The sequence below is a fragment of the Cricetulus griseus genome, chromosome 2 (genome assembly GCF_003668045.3).
Source record: "Cricetulus griseus strain 17A/GY chromosome 2, alternate assembly CriGri-PICRH-1.0, whole genome shotgun sequence".
NCBI lineage: Eukaryota > Metazoa > Chordata > Mammalia > Rodentia > Cricetidae > Cricetulus > Cricetulus griseus.
In genome coordinates this window covers 302,958,995-302,966,662 of record NC_048595.1, presented here as the reverse complement: position 1 = coordinate 302,966,662, position 7,668 = coordinate 302,958,995, and positions in this window count along the sequence as shown.

Sequence of the window (7,668 nt, the reverse complement as noted above, 5' to 3'; positions counted from 1 at the left end):
CTTGCCCAGTGGCTTACTTTTGACACAAAGAAAATAAACTCTATGTGGGGTTTCTTCAATGCCCATCATCTTTTCTGAAGTAGATTGGTGCTACCAGCAACAGACATATCTCATTGTAATTAAAAAAAGAGGAAACTAAAGTTTTAGAAGATTTTAAATGCTTTATTCTGTAGATCCCTGAATTGTTTGAAAATGACCTGTCTATCTAAAATATATCTCTGTTTGATCTTGAAAAACATACCTAATGTGACTACAAGTTTGGCTGTAATAGTTGACAAATTATTAACCTTATATCCCAAATAATTGATAATGATAACTTTTAAGGGCTAAAAATTTACTTCACATTGTTAAATGAGTTGCATAAGTAAAATAGCTTGAATAGGATTAGAAATGAATTGCAGTTTGTTCTAATGAAAATAATATTAAATTTATATCAATATATAAAATTGCATATCAATGGCCAGGTGTTGGTAGCACATGACTTTAATCCCAGTACTTGGGAGACAGAGTCAGGTGGATCTCTGTCAGTTCGAGGCCACCCTGGTCTCCAGAGCGAGTACCAGGATAGGCTCCAAAGCTACACACAGAAACCCTGTCTCGAAAAAAAAAAAATTCCATATGAATGTAAAATATTTAAAAAATGTAGTTGATTTTTAAAATATATTCAATAATCTTTCCTTTTATCCTAAATCTATATCCCATTTTTTCTTTTCTGAGTAGGTTAAATAATCTATCCCTTCTTCCTATCATTTCTATATCACCTTTTTTTTTCTTTGCTGGGCAGGTTCATCAATCTACCATTCTATCCTATCATGTCTATATACCACATTTTTCTTTTCAAAACAAGATCCCTGAATCTAATCTTCTTTGTTCAGCTTTACTCATGACCATTACCAATAATAACTTGTAACCAACCCCCTAAACAATGACAAAATGCATAACCCATTGAACAACCAAAAACCACACAATCTACCTCTTGGGAATATTGGCGTCATATTCTTAAATTACTTCCTATTGTCTGGGAGCAATGGCATTTTTAGGGAATCCTGAAAAGAAAAATTTTGGGTTAATTGTCAAGTCCTGGGAGAGGCAGCTGTATCATTTGTTGTCCAGTCTCTTCATGATGGGAAAGTACAGGGATTGTCTCAAGTCCTGGCTAGAGTAGTCTATGAGGCTGAATCATCTCAGCTAGCCACCTCAATATTGTCATTAGCAGTTTGTAGTCCAAAGCCAATCTTTAGATGGTGTTTCAACTTAGTAGTGTTATCATAGTCCTAGTAGACTTATTGTGTGGAATCCCATCATCATTTTAGAGAATCCAAAAGTCACTGTTTTAGGTGTGGTCATGGCTCATTGTCAAAAATGTAAACATTTTAAATGTCATATGCAGCAGATATCAAAATAGGTTAAATAAACATACTTTGTTATGTACATCCAGAGTACAAAATTATAATTACCCAATAGAGACTCAAATACAAAATCTTGTAGAATAAGGTAGATACGGCCTTTTTTTACAAATAGTTAGGATATGCCAAATACTATCATGACAAAAGATATATATATATATATATATATATATATATATATATGTGTGTGTGTGTGTGTGTGTGTGTGTGTGTGTGTGTGTGCATGCCATGTGTATATTATTCTCATAAATTTTGAAAATATTTTTACCCTAAGAAAAGATGTTAAAGAGACAAAATAAAAAAATGATTATGAGATTAGTGGCAAAGGATTAGTCCCTTAATTTTGGTTTTTCTTCTGTCCCATAGCAAGTGGCTATTCCAACATGAGACAGATATTTTAGATTTTACTTTAACAAGCATGCTTGGGTTTGCCTTGCCCAATATTTGCCTCACCTTGCCTTGCCTTGTCTTTCCATGCATATTCGTTGCCATGCCTTGCCTTCCTTGCCTTCCAATTCCAAAATCAGGTTTTAATTTTCAATAGAACTGGGACTGCAAAAAAACCATTTATATTGTTTGTCTGCAGAGAACAGGAGAAACAAACATTTGGGAAGATTTATGAAATTTTATCCTGTTGGAAATGTTATATACTAATAGGCAAAATTGCCCTTTTTCTTAGGACATGTTTCTGAATGATTTGTCCTTGTTCTTTGCTTGTCTTATTTGCCAGTGCTCTTCAGATTGATTAGCTGGATGCTTTTCAGTCTCCTGAAAAGACAAAGCAAAATCTTTCCCCAACCCTAATTTTGAGGAAATTCTTTATTGCATATTACAGTTGATCAAATAAAAAGCATTTGTTAGTTTTAAAGTTAGTTTAGATTGAATGGCCATGCTGTTTAATGAACTACTATCTCTTCTAATTAAGAGGCCTCTCTTATTCAAATTAAACCTTTAACAATTTTGATGATATCCATAGCTTTACTTCTCCTTTGGAAACAAAAGCAATACCCCTTCTCCAACATAACACATATCCTGGCTTCCATTCTGAGACCAACACATCTTTAAAGTATACAGGCTAAATTAATTTCGTAGATTTTTTTTTCAATTATACAATATCTCTCTATAGCAGTCATTCCTTTCTCATTATAATTTAGAAAATTCAAAGTTAATAAAGTCTTATGCAATCTATTTCTGAGGGGTTTATTATACTTTCTGTTTACTCAGCCTATCCTTTTTTGTTCTATTGGTCTTTCAATAACTGCTTGCCCTGTAGGATTGTGTGGTGTACCTGTAATATGTATTATATTGTAAAAAGCAAAAAAACTGTTTCATTTTTTGGAGAAAAATGTTGTTAGCATTTTCAGTTTTAATTTGTAGGAGTAGTCACATAATGGCCATAACTTGTGTAATGACTGAATCAGCCTTTTCCAAACAAAATTAGCTACCCATCGAAAACCTGAATAGGTACCAATGGTGTAGTGTACATATTTTAATTTTCCAAATTCTACAAAATGGAACACATCCATCTGCCAGATTCCATTCCTTTTAATATTAAATATATTTTATTTAACATAATTGGGTTACTTCCTGTAGGTAGTAGAGTTTGTTTATATACAAAAGCAGCTAGGACATTTCCTTATAATTTCCTTGGCTTGTTACCAAGTGATGGAAAAGTAGTTTTTCAAACTTTTGCTATTGACATGGTATTTTTGTGAGATTCTGAGATCTTTAACACATTTCCTATCAATAGTCAATCAATTTCATCTATGTGGTACAAAGTTCCATTATAAGGTAAAATCTTCCCTCTGCATTAATTTTCATGTAGGAGAATGCTTAGAGAGTAAAATAACCAAAATTCTGTCAAGCTTTGGATACAAATACTCCACATGTTCACCTGTAATTTCTTTTCAACCAAAGCCAATTCTCTCTCAGCATCAGCTATTAATTCCTTTGGACTATTTAAGTCCTTTTCATGGTGTACGCTTTTGAACAGTTTACTCAGTTCATTACTGTGTAGCTAAATAGTGGGCTGTAGATAAGAAACATCTCCTAGCAATCTGTGAAAGTCATTAAAAGTCTGTAACCTATCTCTCCTAACTTGTACCTTTTGAGGTCTATTTGTTGTAGACCTATTTTATAACCTAAACAATCAATAGAATCTTCTCTTTGTATTTTTCAGGAGCAATTTGTAATCCCCAACATGGCAAAAGTTTTCTTTACTCCTTCAAGTATTATTTATAAAGTATCTACATTTTAATCATCTAGTAAAATATCATGTATATAATGGTAAAGTATAGATTGAGAAAATTGCTTATGTATTATTTCCAGTGACTGCAATGTAAAATATTGGCAATTGGTGGGGCTATTTAGCATTCTCCATGGGAGAACCTCCCATTTATATCTCAGAATGAGAATTATTATAAGTAGGCACTGTGAAGGTAATTATTTCTTTGTCTTTTCTTGTAATGCTACACTAAAGAAACCATCTTTTAAATCAATAACTATTAGAGGCCATTCATTAGACAGTAGAAAATGCCAAGGAATTCCAGATTTTAGACAGCCAATTGTCTGAGTCACCATCTTAATAGCTCTTAGATCTGGTACCATTCTCCATTTTGTGAATTTCGTTTTAATAGCAAATACAGGAGAAATCCAGGGGCTGTGGTTCTTCGATTTCCTGAGCCCTTAGCTGCTCCTGTACCAGCTATTCTAAGGCCCACAGTTTCCTTGTTATTAAAGGCCATTGTGCAACCCATACGGGTTTGTCTGTTAACCATTTTAAAGTTAAGGCTGTTGGAGCCTTTGAAAGATCAACAGCTGCTGTGCCATGTTCTTGTACTACCTGAGTGGCCTGTAACTGTTCTTTATAATACCATGTCTTAAATTTCCAGAACCTTATGCTAATTTATGGATTGCTTCTTCAATTGGAGGAATGTTAATCTGTGTATTCTATCACTGTAACATCACATCTACACAAATTCATTGCTGTTGGCCACATATGTCTTTAACATTCTTTTCTATCCTTCTGGCCCTATATATTTGACCCATCTTGCACTCTGTTTTATCTTAGACAAAGTTTCAATCCCTATAAGTTGAACATTTACCTCCTGAAGAGGCCAATTTGGATGCCAAGTTTCTTGATGGAATTGTTACGTCCACACCTGTGTCTACCAGACCTTCAATGATATCATTATGTATGTGTCCTTTTAATTTTGGTATCTGATCATTTATAGCAGTTTGCCAATATACTCACTTTGTGATTTTTTCCTGACTTTTTTGTTCTCTCTTTTGTAGCTCTTCTATCGTCCAGAACAATATGATGTCTTACAATAGGCAACAGGCTCTTCAATTGCTCTGGGAAATGATTTCCAAGGTGACAGGAAAGGCCTAAACTGAATTTGACATAAGGTTTCTCATCGAGACCTTGGAGAGGGCCCTCAAGATATTTCCTCACGGCAAAGCATTGCCTTTAAAATCTCTTATTGACCTACATTCCTTAGTCCAATGCCTGCCTTTGTCATAACTTCTGTATAATCCAAAAGGGAGGGGTGCTTTTTTTGGATTATATTTCTAAAAAGAGTTATTTCTAGAAATGTCCTGTTTATAATCCCTTTTAAAGTGATCTTGTTTGTCACAAGTAAAATTTGACATTTCAATTTTTCTTTAAAACTCTTGAAATCACCTCTCCTATCCATGTACTATAAGCATGGTCATAAGCTTCAATATTAGTTGTATCCCAGATCCAATCCTCCAAAGGTATTGACCTTGCTTTTAAAGGCCTTAAGAATCCTATAGTATTGGGCATTATAATTTTCAAATGTCACAGTTTCAAATAGTACTCTAGCTTCTGAATCTGATATCACTCTATTTACTGCTAGTGACTGTCTTTGAAATAAGTCTGTGAATGCTTTCTTTGGGTAATTTATAAGTTTTGTAAATGAGTCTATTTTCTTTCCTGCTTCTCAAATTCTTTCCCAAGCATTCAAAGCTGCTACATGGCATAACCCTAAGAGGTGATCATCATACAAACATTGCCTTTCTAAAGTTGCATAATCTCCTTCTCCAAGAATTTGATCTTTGGAGATAGCCACACCTCTTGCTTTAGCCTCTTTTTTTTCCATTTATTTTATTTGAATTAGAAACAAGATTGATTTACATGACATCCCAGTTCCCTTCTCATTCCTGTCCTCCCCTACTACCCACCTAACTAAAACCCTACCTATCACATATCCTTTCTTCTGTTCTTCACCTGACTCAACTTTTCTGCTCCCTCATGACCTCTGTATCCTACCTCTTCTTCCCTTCTTTAGCTTTTTTCATTCTTTTTTATTTTTGCAAAATTATAACTTCATATGTCAATCCCTTCTCCCTCTCTCCCCCTAACTCCCTACCAGCCCCCTCCCCCTGCCCCCTTTGCTCCCCATAGAGGGTAGGACCCAAAATCTACAACATCATCCTGGGCTGGGCCTAGGCCTTCTCCCATGCGTCCAGGATGAGAGAGCATCCCTTCACCTGGGATGGGATCTCAAAGTCCCTTCTTATATCAGGGAAAAATACTGATCTACTACCAGAGGCCCCATAGGGTTCTGAGGCCTCCTCGTTGACATCTACTTTCAGTGGTCTGGATCAGTCCTGTGGTGGCCTCCCAGACAGCAGACTGGGGGCCATGTGTTCCTACTTGTTCAGGTCAGCTGTTTCTCTGGGATTCACCAGCCTGGTCTTGACCCCCTTGATCGTTCATTTCTCCTTCTCTGCAACTGGGCTCCAGAGTTCAGTTCATTGTGTAGCTGTGGTTGTCTGCCTCTGCTTCCATCAGCCACTGGATGAGGGCTCTGGGATGGCATATCAAGTAGTCATCAGTCTCATTATAGGGGAAGGGCATTTAGGGTAGCCTCTCTGCCATTGCCTAGATTGTCAGTCTGTGTCATCCTTGTAGATCTCTGGAAATCTCCCTAGTGTCAGATCCCTCCTCGGACCTATAATGGCTCCTTCTGTTATGATATCTCTCCTCCTGCTCTCCACTATTCTTCCCCCAACTCAACCTTTCTACTCCTCCATTTCTTCCTCTCCCCTTTTTGTGCAATATTCTTAGTCTCTTCTCTGAACCAGGAAGCCCATTGTAACTGTGGACTAGGCTCTAGGACAGCTTTAATCAAATCTATCTAGTCTATAGGGATAAGTCTATTACAAACTGACCACATGTTTATTCACAAATGGTTAATGCATGCCATATGAAACTACACCTTCTTTTAATTTCCCTAAATCTAACACTGTCACTGGATTCTAAGTCACTCTTATGAAACCTCTTTCATTTGGCAATTCCTGTAATGTTAGTGGAAATATTGAAGTTGGTTCTGTTAAGACTTTAAAGTATTCCTTTTTAACCTGAAAATGCAATGCTGAATTTGGTTCACCATGTAATTCCTCAATCTTGGTTTGAATATCTCTATAATCTGCTTTAATAAGTTTTTCTAAGACTTGCATCTTAGAACTCATATCAACCAACTTTTCAGAGTTAAACCAAGTATTATCAAACCGTCAACAAAGATTTTCAACTCTCCTTTTCTAACTAATTATTTTCTTTAATAGTTCCCAATTGATTTGCTAAATCTGCCAACAATGTCAGTGAACTGTGAAGCATAGCATGTCTGATTCAAGAACTAGCTTGTGGCTGTGAACTGAGAGAGTCAACGAAAGGAGAGGGGCTGTGGGGAAAGTCTGAAAGCCTCCCACAATTGGGTGACACCTGAAGACTTTTTAGAAAAGTTATAACCACAAGAAAAAAATGAACTTGCTCAAAGATTTGAAGATAAAAACCAAAGAAAACCTAGCTGGCCCTGCAGTGACTCAGCCAGGAGGAATCCCACTTGGAGCTCAGTCTTGGGTCTGGGCTTTTTCATGAATTTGTACTTTGGACACCAATCTGTATCATGAAAAGTAAAAGACCCAGAGACTGACATTGGGGTTCAAGCTTCAAGCTGAAGGCCAGAAAAGTAAAACAGGCAAGACACTAGCCCTTAACCTCTACCTAGGCGTAAAGGGCTGATCCTGTCTCCATGAGCACTTGGACTAATATTTGTATTACTGCTTAGAATGACCTAATATACACCACTATGCATTCAACTCTTAGCCAGTTCTTCTCTGTTGGATTAATGGAACATTTTCGCACAACTGTGTACTAGTCCAAATACTTTCTATCTAATATCTTATGTTATTAAGTGAGCATGTAATTTGATTAGCTTCCTTGAAAGTAGGGATGGCA